This window comes from Papaver somniferum, chromosome 1 (assembly GCF_003573695.1).
Source record: "Papaver somniferum cultivar HN1 chromosome 1, ASM357369v1, whole genome shotgun sequence".
NCBI lineage: Eukaryota > Viridiplantae > Streptophyta > Magnoliopsida > Ranunculales > Papaveraceae > Papaver > Papaver somniferum.
The window spans coordinates 215,053,422-215,069,061 of record NC_039358.1 but is presented as its reverse complement, the minus strand read 5'-3'; positions in this window follow the sequence as shown (position 1 = coordinate 215,069,061).

The window sequence follows — 15,640 nt, the reverse complement described above, 5'->3', positions numbered from 1 at the left end:
GATCCTAGTTTCTTCACTTCTAGGTTCTTCTAATCTAGGTTCAGAATCAGAACTAGGTAAAGTACTTGGTATTGAACCCCCACTATTACCCCCACTATTTCTAGATTTAAAAGGAAATCTCTCTTCAAAGAAATCAACATCAATAGATTCAATAATAACCTTATTATTAATATCAAAGAACCTATAAGCTTTACTGTTTTGAGCATAACGAATAAAAACACATTCATAAGCTCTACTTTCTAACTTATGTCTTTTAGGATCAGGTTTTCTAACAAAAGCTAAACAACCTCAAACTCTAAAATAAGAGACATTAGGTTTTCTACCTCTCCAGATTTTATAAGGAGATATTTTGGTTTTATTATTGGGAATGCGATTCAAAACATGGCAAACAGTCAACAAACATTCACCCCACAAATGAGAAGCAGCACCAGAACTAAGCAAACAAGCAACAATCAATTCAGTAAAAGTAAGATTCTTTCTTTCAACTTTCCCATTCATTTGAGGATTATATGGAGCAGTTCTTTCATGTATTATGCCATTAGTTTGATAAATTTTAGTAAAGGGAGCAGAATTATATTCAGTGCCTTTATCACTACGAAACCTCTTAATTTTTCTACCAAATTGATTTTCAATTTCAACAATAAAGATCTTAAACTTTTCAATAGCTTCACTTTTATGGCTCAACAAATAAACATAAGTATAATTAGAACAGTCATCAATGAACGTCATGATATACCTTTTTCCATTTCTAGTTAGGATACCTTCATATTCACACAAATCAGAATGTATTAAGTCTAGTGGTTTGGATTCTCTTACAACAAATTTATGTGAAGTTTTGGTTATTTTTGCTTGACTGCAATATTCACATTTTTCAAATTCATTTTCAGAAAATTCAGGGAGGACACCTAACTTGCTCATGTTATTTACTAACTTTTTACCCACATGACAAAGCCTACCATGCCAAACATTAAAATTGCAAACCATATAAGAAGAAGATTCAATTTTATTCATAGCATCAACATTAAGCTTAAGCATTCCATCAGTAGCATAACCTTTTCCTACAAAACTCTTATTCTTAGTTATAGTGTAAATATCAGACCCAATAGTTTGATACAACCCAGCCTTGTTGAGAAGATAGCCGGAAACAAGGTTCTTTCTCATTTCTGGAGTGTGAAGGAAATCTTTCAGCATGAGTGTCTTCCCAGAAGTAAACTTCAACTCTACCGTACCAGAACCTTTCACCATAGTGCTGTGAGAGTCTCCCAACAACACTTTCTTATCCTTGGTTTCAGCATAAGTCTTAACACATGGACCTATCAAAACAACAATGACGCGAAGCACCACTGTCTATCCACCACCCATCAGATCCACCAACCATGTAGAACTCCGGATCAGAGACCATGGCAATTATAACGTCACCCACAGCATTAGCTTGTGCGTTATTCTTTTCCTTGTTAAACCTGCAATTCCTAGCCATGTGGTTTGGTTTATTACAGGTATAACAAAGAAATTCAGAATTGGAATTCTGTCCATTTCTTGATGGGTGTTGGTTCTTGTTTTGATTAGGCCTTCCTCCTTTCTTTTGGTTCAGGTTAGGTTTCAGGTCCTTCTTCTTAGGTTTCAAACTAGGATGAGTCTTATTGTTAGAAACAATGAGAATCTCTTCCTTCTTATCTTGTTTCCGAGCTTCTTCCTCAACCCTGAGCTTAACAATCAAACTTTCAAGAGAAAATTCTTTAGTCTTGTGACGCAAAGTATTACGAAAATCTTTCCATCTAGGTGGTAACTTGTCAATCATTACAGAAACTTGAAATTGTTCATCAGTTTTCATACCTTCGGTCATAATTTCGTGGTAAATTTTTTGAAGTTCATGAGCCTGTGCAACAACTGACCTATCATCCACCATTTGGTATCTCAAATACCATCTCACAACATACTTCTTTGAGCCAGCTTCCTCAGTGTCATATTTTTTCTGTAATGCATCCCACACATCTTTAGCAGTTTCAAAAGTTGAATAATACTCATATAAATCATCACATAATGCGTTAAGAATGTAGTTTTTGCAATCAAAGTCATCATCGACCCATTTTTCAATGGCCTTCTGTTTCTCCTCAGGAGTTTGAGAAACAACGTCTTTGGCACCACCGCTAGGAGGTGGATCAGTAGCAGCAGCACCAGCATCAGCATCGGCAGCAGCAGCAACAGCCTTATCAGCAGCAGCAGCAGTCTTATCAGCAGTAGGTTCCAGGATGAACACTCGACACAATCATATGCAGCTTCATGAGTTTGAGATAAAAGAACATCTTCAGCTTCCATCTTCTGAAATGCAGCCCTTCAAATTTGAATGGCTTGTTGGTATCATCAACGCGCTTCTTTTCAACCTCCATAGCAAAATCAAAATACCTTAAAATTGTTGGAAACAATATAGAAAATTCACAAAATAAATCTCAAACAGCTGAGTTGCGGACTAGGTCGCTATCTTTAAGGTATTTCGCGACTCTTCCTCTTTGATTGTGCTAGCAGTCAAAATTGTCGAAAAACCTATGGGATAAAACAGCTGATACTCTCTTGTTCGATTTCTCTGCACTATGAGAAATCGAATCACAATACTCTTTCTACACTTGCTCAGAACTCAAAAATAGATGTAAAGCTCTGTTTTTACATCCTCTGCAAAAACTAGTCTAATATAGCTCAAGAGAATCAATCAAATTTAATGAAAATAAATTTTGAGTAACACCCCTCAATTAACTTTCCGTAACAGTAAGAAAACGGGAAGAAAAGACTGTCAAAATTAAAGACAATTAATTAGAGAATAATTACCATAAACGTTTTTCAAAACCAAAAGTCAGATGTGCAAAAAAATAAGTTTTTGAATCACAGACCTCCCAAGACCCCAAAGGCCCCGCTCTCCCGGATTTTATTAAATAAATATAGATATATAAATATACCTGGTCAAATGCATGGGGTGAGACTTGAACCCAAGTCTTTAGTGTGGGAGCCCAAAATAATACCACCATACTATCTCTCTAAGTTTGGTATAATATTACAAAATTATGTTTTTAAATATACATACCCCAACAAGAGGGTATATGTAATCGTCTTTCTTCTGAATATTATTTGCCAGATAAAGCTAGGAATCCAATTGATAATTTATTTTCGTCTAATACTGCAAAAAATCATGTTATGTTAGTGATGTAAAAACCATTCTATTACAAAAAATAAAGAAAGGTAGTTGGGGTAATTTGCGTTACCTCTCCTGGCGAAGATCAGAATTTGAGTTACCTCCCCTACAGAACAAATATTAGTAAAACCTCCTCTCGTCACTTTTTCCATCCAAACTCGGTTAGCTGAGTCAGCTGCTTTGATTATCACCAACGCAATAACCATTCTTCAATTCCTTCCATATGCACTCTTACTGAAACCTACATCAAACCTAATCTTCTAATCCACTGTATTTCCTCTCATCAGTACCAGATTTATCATCGAACTTCAACAGAAAGAACGAGATATGTTTCTTTCTTCGTCTGTTCAGGTAACACAAATCATTTTTAGGGAAAAGAGAAAACATGTGTTGTAATGAAATTTGGATTTTGATTTCTTCCTCTAATTGTTCAGATTCATCATCGCCCATCGATGGCTGCTACTGATGGTTAGGTTGATGGTTTGGGGAAGAAAACGATACAGTACTAATTTTTTTTTTCTGTTCACAAAGAAAGAGGACGGAGATATAAAAGACGAGGGTATTTTTAGTAGATAAAGGCCGCGTGTTTGTTTTTGTCCACCTGTACGAAGCAGCTGACTCAGCTAACCGGATTTGGATAAAAAAATGACGAGGGGAGGTTTTACTAATATTTGTTCTGTAGGGGAGGTAACTCAAATTATGATCTTCGCCAGGGGAGGTAACGCAAATTACCCCAAGGTAGTTTGAACAAAAAAGCCACTCCCAAGTTTGTCTTCATTCATCCATAAATTTAACAAGAACCTGCAAACAGAATTCTCTGTGGTAACACGTTTCAATTCTGCCATTAACTTCTTTGTCATCAATATGCATCTTTTCTATCTATGGGAAGGATCCATAAACAAGGTACTACCTTGCGGCCTACTATTTGGATGCAGGATAATTTTCCTTGACAGCAAGGATTTTACATCTCCATCAGAATGGATGGGTTTGCACCCGAATTCGGGTTGTATACACCTAAAATATATTGACACATGGAGGGTGATTAGAAGCTGCAGCTGGATATGAGGATACAACAGCATACACCGAATCAATCCTAAGTCTGTTTACAAACTAAGCTACTGTCACTTTTGTAAATAACTAGTATCCCTTTTTCCTATAAAGAGGGGAAGATAGGAAAGAGTACGGGGGACTTTTGGAGAGAGAAAGAGGGAAGAGTAAGAAACCCACTACCTCTGAAAACAGAGAATAGTAGCTGGGCAATATTACTACCTTCTTTCTATCTTCGGAATACCTTCGTAATATCTTCGTAATACCTTCGTAACACCTTCGTTTTACCTTTATTACTAGGAATTCTCATTGAACTTCATCATATTTAATGGGGTTCATCAACCTTGTAACAGATCAAAAACCATAATAAAACTTTCTTTTACCATCCCGTGGATGTAGATACTCCGATGTCGAACCACGTTAATTATTGTTGTGTGAATCTCTTGTTATTTATTTGTTTATTTTTACCTCTTACTTGTTGTTTTATGATTTAAATCAAGATCCTATGATCTTGTTCATTTGAGTGTGCTACTAGAAAAATGGTAGTCACATTTTGGCGCTAGAAACAGGGAGTGGGTAAAAAATTTATTCTACCTTCTCCAAATCTATTATCTTTTGAAGCTTTTTTTCAATTTCTCAAATTGGTTTTTAATTTTTACATTTCTTAACTGAGATTTCTTTTGGTGGGTACCACCCAAAATCTAATAATATTGTGTGAAAACCCAGATCTCAAAATGTTGTGTAGGTTCAGAAGCTTTCATTTTCTTTTTCAACTTATTATAGTCTTTTATATCTTGTATATGAAGATTCTTCAAAATAAAGATTCAAGGAATGTTTATTTTTGTTTTCTAGATAACGTTGAGATCTATCTCAGCCAGTTCCGTAGGGATTCAAACCAACACCATTGGTTAACTGAGATCTTTGTTACTTTCATATTTGGACGAGCAAAGTTTTTCTTTAATTTTTTAACTTGTAACCAGTGTTCAAGTCCTTCATTTCACCAACCACTTTGTTTTCCAAAGCATCCTTGATGTGCAGGGACTAATTACGTTAACATGTTTAGTCGATCTAAAAAGACCACTTTGGGGGTCAACGATCCAATCCCGATCCAGTCAACGTTGTTGGAGAGAATCTAGGGTACATGAAGTACAGAGAAATCGATCACTCCAAACTATGGGTTTACAGCCAATGGTTGGGTGGGTCAGTAAAGAATATACAGGCTACCCGATGTATACCGTTGGGGCAGTCTTATTACGAAGATACAAAGAGCCCGATGATCCAGCGTAAGAGTACAACATAAAGCAGAGTCCAAATTCCAACTCTCTATTTCGAAGACAGAGCATCGGTTCTCCACTCCGAAGACATATGCAACTTCGTGACATATGCACCCGACATGCAGCTACGCTGGAATGTGAACCAAGTTTTTGTTCATGTTTTGGCAGGACTATGGCCAACAACAAGGAACGAAGAAGGTCCAATCTCTCATTTCAATGATTATCTCCAAGAAACGGCGATGCAAGCTTTCAACGATGCTGTAAAGACTTCTCGTAACCACTCAGTTCCGAAGACACGGCTCCAGCCCTAGCTCGTGGAAAATATCTCGATGGAATGCCAAGGTTAAGCTTGTGGCAGAAGCTCAAGCTTATTTCTTATACTAAGAGTTCTTCTCCGAGGACCGATGCTTTTTTTTTTGTACTTCAGTACTTCTTACGGGAAGTGTGTAAATCTTTTCGGATTTATAGTAGATAAGTGTGCTTCTTACCGGAAGTGTACTCCTTTGTGTGCACATATTTCATCATCAAACACGTGTATATAGAAACATACGTGGAGAGCATGCGGACAAAGTCATCAAAGCATGATGACATGTGCCCACAGCTAAGATACTCATCCCGCCGACGTTGGATCTTCGCCCAAACAAATCTAAGGGCGGAAGTCAAAAAGATGTACCGGTAACACGATGTACTGCAGAGCACCAGATAACTCCCGAAGAGTTACTTTATCTCATCCCCAAAAGAAGCCAAGATCAATGGTGGAGAGAAAATGAACTGACACGGATGTGACAGGGGCATAAGACACTTTCCTGACACGAGCAGGCACCTCAACTACCCGCATTAGACACTCTGAGCAACATACGTGTCGATCAACCCGTGGAACGAACGAAGACGACTCTGCGTGATGAAGTAATAAACGAAGACCCCCGCGGGATGGACACAGAACACAAGAAGATAAGGTTCCAACGGTCCTCAGAGATGGGTCCCACACTCTAACCCTATAAATACCCCCTCTCCACCAAGAGTAAGGGGATCGAAAAAATCTGGGGGGGAGAAGGAGAGAGAAAAGATTGTGAGTGTAAGTTAGTCCTTTACAATGTACAGACCTATGTAAACTCCAAAGTCACTCGACTATCTTTGTAATCATCAAGTACATAGTGAAACAACAACCCCGTGGATGTAGGCCTTAGTGCTGAACCACGTAAATCCCAGTCTCATTTACACTTCAGCACTTTATTTTTGTCTAACGCTTCATGAGTTTTACTTTTATGCTTCGTTTTCTTTATCTCCCCTTGCGTAAACGCCACTCGCAGTGTTCTTAGATGAGGATATGATAAACCCGAAGGTTTTGAGCCAAGTAATCAATGCCATTGTGTTATCAGCACGAGTTGGTACCTAGAGTGTGAATATTGTTTGTGAACATATACATGCCTTCGTGATTTACGTGTTCACATCCTTACTTCCAGTTACTTCTTATACGGATGGACTGGAACACATCTTTGATACTTATTCAAGTATTAATGAAACAATCTCACTAGAACAGCGAGTAGGATGACCAACCAATGCTTACGAAGTACAGTGAGCCAACATGGTACAAAACTCCACGTAGACCCGATCATGGCTCCACTCCGAGGATGCAAAGTTCTACCACGATGGAGAAAACTTCAACAACAACGATAATTCAAAACCCAGGAGTGAGGACCCAAAAGTCTTGCTGGTGACTATTTGCCAAAGTGGAAAGACGATGAGCTACAAGTCCGATGCCATGACATAAGGCCAAACAATGGTGCAATCTTATGACAATAATGTGAGATTTGAAGACAATGAACCAGAGTCCAAAGATGATGACGAAAATGACTCCCAATACGCAACGGTGGTTCAACGTACCAAGACGATGATAATATAGGCTTCCAATAACAAAGGCTTTTCATTGTCAACGATGGTGCATAGCTCAGCTCAACTACGAAGATGCCAAGTCTGATGTCGACGACCGCATGAAGATGCCTAGTCTGATATCGACGATGGCATGAAGATGCCAAGTCTGATGTCGACGATGGCATGAAGATGCCTAGTCTGATGTCGACAAAGCTAAAAGAGTTTAACCCAAGTCTGATGTCGACGATGGCATGAAGATGACAAGTATGATACGATGAGTTAACCTACCTTCTACACGATGTTCAAATTTCATGATAATGAAGTCTCATAAAAATGAACCAAACCCCGATGATGACTCAAAATCTGATCCAGAAACGCAGTCAATGACAAGTATAAAATAGTTCTGATGCCGGTGGGTAGAAAGGGGAGAGAGGGAGGAGTAAGAAATGTTGGGTGCAATAATCAAAAACAAAGAAAAATCAAATAAGCAAAAGTTATTGATACTTAGCTCCTTTATAATGGAAGTGATTGCTTTGACGAAACGAACAAGCTCCCCGTATCTCCGCAACAGCAACAAGGCAAAACTTTGGAAAATAGAGTGAGTCACGTGTTCAACACGCTGTCCTTAAGACATTAGCGCCCGGCTACACTCAAGAGTGATGCTATAGCCCTTACAGGACGGATATCTCCAGGATAAAACACCCTAATACACCTACTACTAGCATATGTAGTAGATGCTCAACTTGAGCTTGGCAACTCCGAAAAAACCGTTAAGGAAAATCGCGAATGCTTAAAAAACGCTATAAAATATTTTCCCTTAGGGTCCCTCTAAAATATAGAGCAACCCCTTTCCCATGATTTTACAAAAGTAGTGAATTTCTTTATATAATGCAATAAAACAATTTAAGAAGAGGAATTCCCCGATGTGGGACTAAAAAGCTTATATAGTCTCTTAAAACAACTAAAAAGTGGAAACTCCACAATGTGGGACTAATAAGTTTTTCATTCACAAACAAAACAATAAATTAATTTTATTTAGTTAAACACATTAAAATAATAATTAATAAATATTGTTCCAACAATCCCTCACATGAATGAAAACCTCAATAAAACATGAAAAACACAGATAAATCTTGGTAAGTCAACACCCAATCTCCATGATCCAGCTTGATCGAACAGACATATGGAACGTCTGTGTGTTGAAATCATACTAGTCATTTCAATGTCCTCTCCTTCACACAAAAATGTGTTGACCCCAGGGTCATACTATGGATTGCAAAAATCATATAGTATAGAGAGCTTTCGTCTTTAGCTCCTCACAAGTGAGACTAAAGGTTCCTTTCACGAAAGTGAAAAAGCATGAACCAGTGAACACTTAGTGACCCTTAGGTACTAAGTCACAGTAATACCAAAACCATCAAAAGCGAAAATCATATAAAAACGCAGGAAATACCATTTTAGGCAGAGGTGTCCATGAGGTCTTGAACCTTTGCTTAGTGAGATATTACCGGAATTACTTGCTAGAGACAGTGAACTATATCTTGAACTCCTAGCGTTTGATGTAATTCACGATAACAATCACGGATGATATCTCCAAGGTTGCTGCCAAGCTCGTGTCGTTTTGTCCGTGTTGGCCCTGGACGTATCCTGTTTCTCAGAATGCTCTAGAGAATCAGCTCATATTCTCACAGGAAGCGAACCACTTCCTCATTCAGATAGGTTAGTTTCCATTAAGAGTGTTACTGCTACACCCCACTTCAATATTAAATTGAAACTATAGAATTCATTAAGACTTATTAAAAAGTCATCCTCCACATGCAGTCACACTATCACGACTACACCATAGGGAAGGGACAGAGAATGAAAATCTCTGATAGTGTTTACCTTTATCCACCACAAATTAGTTGTCTCATTCGAAACCTTGATCATGGGATCTCCAGTCAGCAAGGTTGAGTATCCTTCATGGCAAGTTTAATATATGAGCTTAAGCCCCAACCCCCTCGATGCATTTTTAACTATCTCTTTGTACAAACCTTTCGTCAAAGGTTGCGCGATATTCTCCTTGGACTTTATCCAATCAATGGAAATAACGCCGATTGAGATTAGTTATTTCTTAGCTTTAACTATTATAGCTTGGCTAACACAATGTATAGATATAGCTGGCACAGGCCTATGCCAAAGAGGAATGTCTTCTAAAAAGCATCTTAGGCACTCGGCCCCCTCTCATGCTTTATCTAACGCAATACTCTCAGATTCCATAATGAATTGAGCGATATGTTTGTTTGGAAATCTTCCAACAACAAACCCACATGTTAGAGTGAAACCATATCCACTCGTAAACTTAGACACCTCTGAGTCAACTATCCAGTTTGCATCATAAAGTCCCAAGGACAACAAGATACCTTTCATAAATCAAAAGAGTATTTTAGGTACCATAATACTCTACTCAGTGCATCTGAATTCTCTTGCTCTGGACTAAAATTATATCCACTTAACTTACTCAAAATATAGGCAATGTCTGGACTCTTACAGTTCATTAAATTCATCAGACATCCTATAACTTTTGAGTATTCAAGTTAAGATACTCCACTACCCTTATTTTTCTTGAGACTACAAGAATAATCGTACGAAGTACAAGCAGGTTTACAATCAGACTGATTGTATCTCTTAAGCACAACTCAACATAATGAGAACGACTAAGACTTATAAATGTTTGATTATCTTCTAATCCTCATCCCTAAGATTACATCAAAAGGGCCCAAGTCTTTCAAGTCAATGTTCTCATTCAGTGCATGTTTTTAGTGGAATTGATCACATCTATGTTTGTATCAAGCATATCATCAACATACAAACATACAATTACACAGACATCCTTAACAAGTTACTTGTAAACATACTTGTCAGATTCATTAATTTAATTCCACTATCCATTATCACATGATTAAATTTTCCATGTCACTGTTTACGTGCTTATTTGAAAACCATACAAAGATTTTTCAAATTACAAACTTTGTATTCACAACCTTTCACTACAAAGTCTTCAGGTTGATATATGTAAATTTCTTTACCTAATTCACGGTTTTAGAAAAAGCTGTCTTAACATCCATCTGATGTATCTCTACGTTCTTTATGGCAGCAATAACAATTAGTATCTCAACGGAAGTAATTTCCGTCACAATTGAATTAGAATCAAGGAAATCTACACCTTCTTTTAGTTTATAGCCTTTAGCTACCAACGTAGCTTAATATTTTTCCACAGTTTCATCTACCTATCGTTTCCTCTTAAAGACTCATTTGCATCCCATGGTCTTACAACCTGGAGGTAAACTAGCAAGCTCCCAAGTCTGGTTCCAACGGACTGAGTCCATTTCACTAAATGAAGCTTCTTACCAGAATGGGGTTTCAGTAGATATCAAGGCTTCTTTACAAGTCTGTGGCTCAGACTAAGCTAGGCATGTTATGAAGTCGGTTTCATAAGAAGTCTCAAGTCTAATTATTTTACTTCTCTTAGGCTCAACATTAACTTCATCTCCCTTTAAAAAAAATTCTGACTATTTGAAAATAAATCTAGGGGATCAACAACACATATCTAATGAGGTACAAGTTTAGAATAAACATGTTCAAAGAACTCAGCATCCCTAGATTCTGTAATAATATTCACACCAATGTCAGAAAAAATCAGAACACACAACCAAAAATCTATTTGTAGAAGTATACTCAATATACCCTATACGAAAACACAATCAACATTTTTGGTTTCAATCTAGTTCTTTTAGGAAGAGGAATTACAATCTTAGTCAAACGCCCCCACACTTTGACACATTCATAAGAAGGTCATCTACCGTTCCATAAACCATATGGAGTTTCATCTGATTCTTAAAAGGTTACTTTATTCAGAATATACTAGTTAAGAGGAATGCCTCCCCCGACAAGGCCGCAGGTAATCCTGAACTAATCAACATGGAAATTATCATCTCCTTAAGGATACGGTTGTTGTGTTCAAGGCTTCTAATTGGTTTACAACTTCAAGTTTATACATATTAAGGCTTCTAAGGCGTCATCCTTATCCTAAGCAAGTATACAAGATAGTACCTCGTACAATCATCTATGGAAGTTATAACCATCTTTTACCACAGTGGTTTTGGTTTGAACTCATGTCAACTAGGCCTAACTGAATTAATTCTAAAGGCTTAGAATTACTCTGAACATTTGTGCTAAAAGATTTTATAGCATATTTTGATTCTTCACAGATTTCACTTTTGTTTTCAAAATCCAAACTAAATTTGGGTACGAAGCCTATGCTAGCCAGTTAAGCATTGAATTATAAGTTTACGGTTCCAAGTCTACCACGTAAAACAATCAATCACACAAAGATATCGCAAGAATCAACTACGTTCACATCATCAGTTTTTCCGTTAAGCTTATATAGACCCAAAGTCCTATAACTCTTGCTTAAAAAATCACTGCCTAGTTACAACAAGTTTTCCAGATTCAATTAAGATCTTAAATATTTTTCCATCTATAACAGAACAAGATACAAGATTTTCGCATATGCTCGGAACATGAAAACTTCATTCAATATGAGAATAATACAGATATGAGCTTCTGCTCGACCTTTTCCTTTTATGCAACCTCTATTGCATATGAGTTACTCAATAAGAGTTTCTCGACATCCCCTATCATATGATAGGAGGTGAACAGGTCTCTGTTTCAACAAACATTCTTGGTGGCTCCAGAGTCCACCTACTGGTCTCTCACATTGGTTATTAAAATAACTTCCGATATCATGCCACCAAACTCGCTCTAGTTTTTTTCAACTAAATTAGCATTAACTTTCTACTTATTAAGGTTTTTATGTTGTCTACAATTTACTGCCGCGTGGCCAGGAATTTTACAAACATAACACCCACCCTTAACTAAAGTAATTCCGGATTCAGGTTTACGAAATATACCTTTATCATGAAGACCATGCTTAGAGTTGCGTTCGATGTTCTCACCTTTGCCATCTTTGGAAGATTTGTTTCCAACCACATGCGGCTATTAGCCATGTCCCTCGGAGATGACACCTTTATTCACAAATCACAATTCCAAATCAGAAAGTAAAATACGAGTTTTGAAGATAACATCTATATATACAAACTTCGTTTGAATCAGCATTTCAAAAAACTCATGGTTACCCCACAAAAATTAATTTAGTTAACAACAATTTTTTGCTCGTCAGAATTTTTCGGAAACGTTTTTCTGTTTTGTAAAATATCAAAAAAATACTTTTACAACTCCAAAAATTCCGAAATTTTATGCGAGTAACTATCAGGATATCTAATACGTTGTGTCAAAAGGGTTCATCGAAATTCCTTCTAGATTAAAAGATAAAATTTAAACTCTACAACTGACCAGAAATTCGTTTTTGTTTTTCACTCCACAATTAACATCCATGATTCACAAACCAATCAATCGTTTTCGATTATTACAAATAATAATGTCTTAAGATTGTTGGGTGCAATAATCAAAAACAAAGAAAAATCAAATAAGCAAAAGTTATTGATACTTAGCTCCTTTATAATGGAAGTGATTGCTTTGACGAAACGAACAAGCTCCCCGTATCTCCGCAACAACAACAAGGCAAAACTTTGGAAAATAGAGTGAGTCACGTGTTCAACACGCTGTCCTTAAGACATTAGCGCCCGGCTACACTCAAGAGTGATGCTATAGCCCTCACAGGACGGATATCTCCAGGATAAAACACCCTAATACACCTACTACTAGCATATGTAGTAGATGCTCAACTTGAGCTTGGCAACTCCGAAAAAACCGTTAAGGAAAATCGCGAATGCTTAAAAAACGCTATAAAATATTTTCCCTTAGGGTCCCTCTAAAATATAGAGCAACCCCTTTCCCATGATTTTACAAAAGTAGTGAATTTCTTTATATAATGGAATAAAACAATTTAAGAAGAGGAATTCCCCGATGTGGGACTAAAAAGCTTATATAGTCTCTTAAAACAACTAAAAAGTGGAAACTCCACAATGTGGGACTAATAAGTTTTTCATTCACAAACAAAACAATAAATTAATTTTATTTAGTTAAACACATTAAAATAATAATTAATAAATATTGTTCCAACAAGAAACCCACTACCTCTGAAGAGAGGAGTAATAGCTGGGTAGTATTACTACCTTCATTCCCCCACACTCATTGGTCACTCGAAGTAAGAAATTCCACTGTTATGTCATTCTAACCAATTGGTCGATGGGTAGAAAGGAAGAGAAAAGTCTGGTGCTAAGTATGACGATCAACCAAAGCTTACAAAGTACAAAGAACAAACATGGTTCTGATGCCGATGGTACAAAGTTCCAAGTGAAAGAAAGATGACGATGAGGTTCATGACTGACATCAAGTACCCACATCAGATGGTAGATTTTTTGAACCAGATTGGTTCTCTACCAAAGGCAGTAAGGGGCACACATAAATCCGACGATAATGGTGGTGACAATTCAACTATTCTAATGACGATGCTACAAAGTCTCCCGAAGATAAAATCCTGAGAGGATGGACCAATGTCCACGGCAGCTGATGCAAGCAAGACGATGATGCTAGGACCGATGACGAAGTTCCCTGGAAGCACAGTTCATCCGGTCCCAGCTTAATCCCGAGGGATCAAGGCAGATCAGTTCCATTCCGACGATAGCTACGTTCCAATTCTCTGATCACAATGGCGCAAGCTAGAGGAGGATGCTTAACTCAATTACGACGCCCAAAAGCGACACGAAGCATGGTCTATCCGCTGGCCATCTCTGTTCCGAAGATACTCCTACTAAGAGTGCCAAAGTTTAGCTCTTGGTAGCAGCTCAAGCTTACTTCTTATACTAAGAGTACTTCTCCAAGGATCGATGTTTCTTATTTCCGAAGAATATTACGGAATGTTTCTTATACTTCTATCCTTTAGTGACCATTATTGGTACTTCTTGTCTTTCCACGACAACGATGGTCCATTTTTTTGTGACGTCGATTGATAGACGCCTTTATGTGTCTAATTTGTCCTTAATGTTTCGTATTGTTGGTACTCGTTTTCGTCCTTATTATGGTGTTTTGTGTATTTTTAGGTATTTTTGAAAAATTAATATTGTTGGAAAAATTGGCTCGAAAAATCACTCGGAACACCCCCGGAGGACGCTTGCTATACGGAGCCCAGATTTGGTTAAGGGGCACCTCAATTACTAAGGGGCACCCCCAAAAAGGAAGCTGCTATTCACACCCCACATCTGGTTAGGGGGACACCATCTTCTTCATTTGAAACTTAAAAATTGGTGGGGAAAATGTGGCAGCTCTCTGAGAATGTTTCGATCGAAATTTGAAGATGTTCTAGGTGGACTAAAGGGCTGAAACTTCATGGGTAGTTGTCATATGTCATAAAAGAGCTGGTATGGGTGTTTATTTCGATCAAATTTGGCTGGAAAATCCGTGACAAGGAATCAAGGCAGCCCGTGCATGAGAAGATTAGTTCACGGGTTTTGGAAGATTTATGCGTGTTCTGCTCGTGTATGATGACTCTAGCAACACTCTAGACCGTGAAGAATATAAATGAGGAGATTTTGCAGCTGTAGAAACACGTGAGAAGCTAAAACAGGGAAGAAAATATTCCCAGAATATTTTTCTTCACTGCCGAGTTTAATGAGAATTTGTGAGAGTTATGGCGTGATATTTTGCTGCTGTTGAGTATATATAGGGTGAGGGGATCATAGAGAAGGGAGACGGGGAGATTGGGAGAGAAAAAGAGCACCACAGCGAAAAATCAAATTTGCAAAGCTGTCATTTCTGCTGCTGCAAAACTGAAGAACACGAAGAACGAACCTGCACCAGCAGTCGTTTTTGAACAGTGACAACAACTCATTCCGTGGGTCGCAGTTTACATGCAGACTTAAAAAAACAACAACAACAGTAACGGCTCTTTGTAACGGTTTTTGCAACATTTATAAGCGTTGCAAACCCGATTTTTATTATAATTCTCCCTTATTCATCATTTGTAACCCTTTGAGCATAAATGAAATCAACTTTTGAGCGTGTTTCCAACATGATGAGCGGCTAATTCTCTCGTAACCAAGGCAATGGATGAAGCTATTCACACATGAACAATGGGTAACTATTTCATTTTCTCTAATATTTAATTATAATTCACTCAATCACTGCTTTTGCAGAGTTCTTAAAAGTTTACATAATTTTCTTCATTAGTTGTGATTCAATTAGATAGGTTATGCTTTGGTTAGAT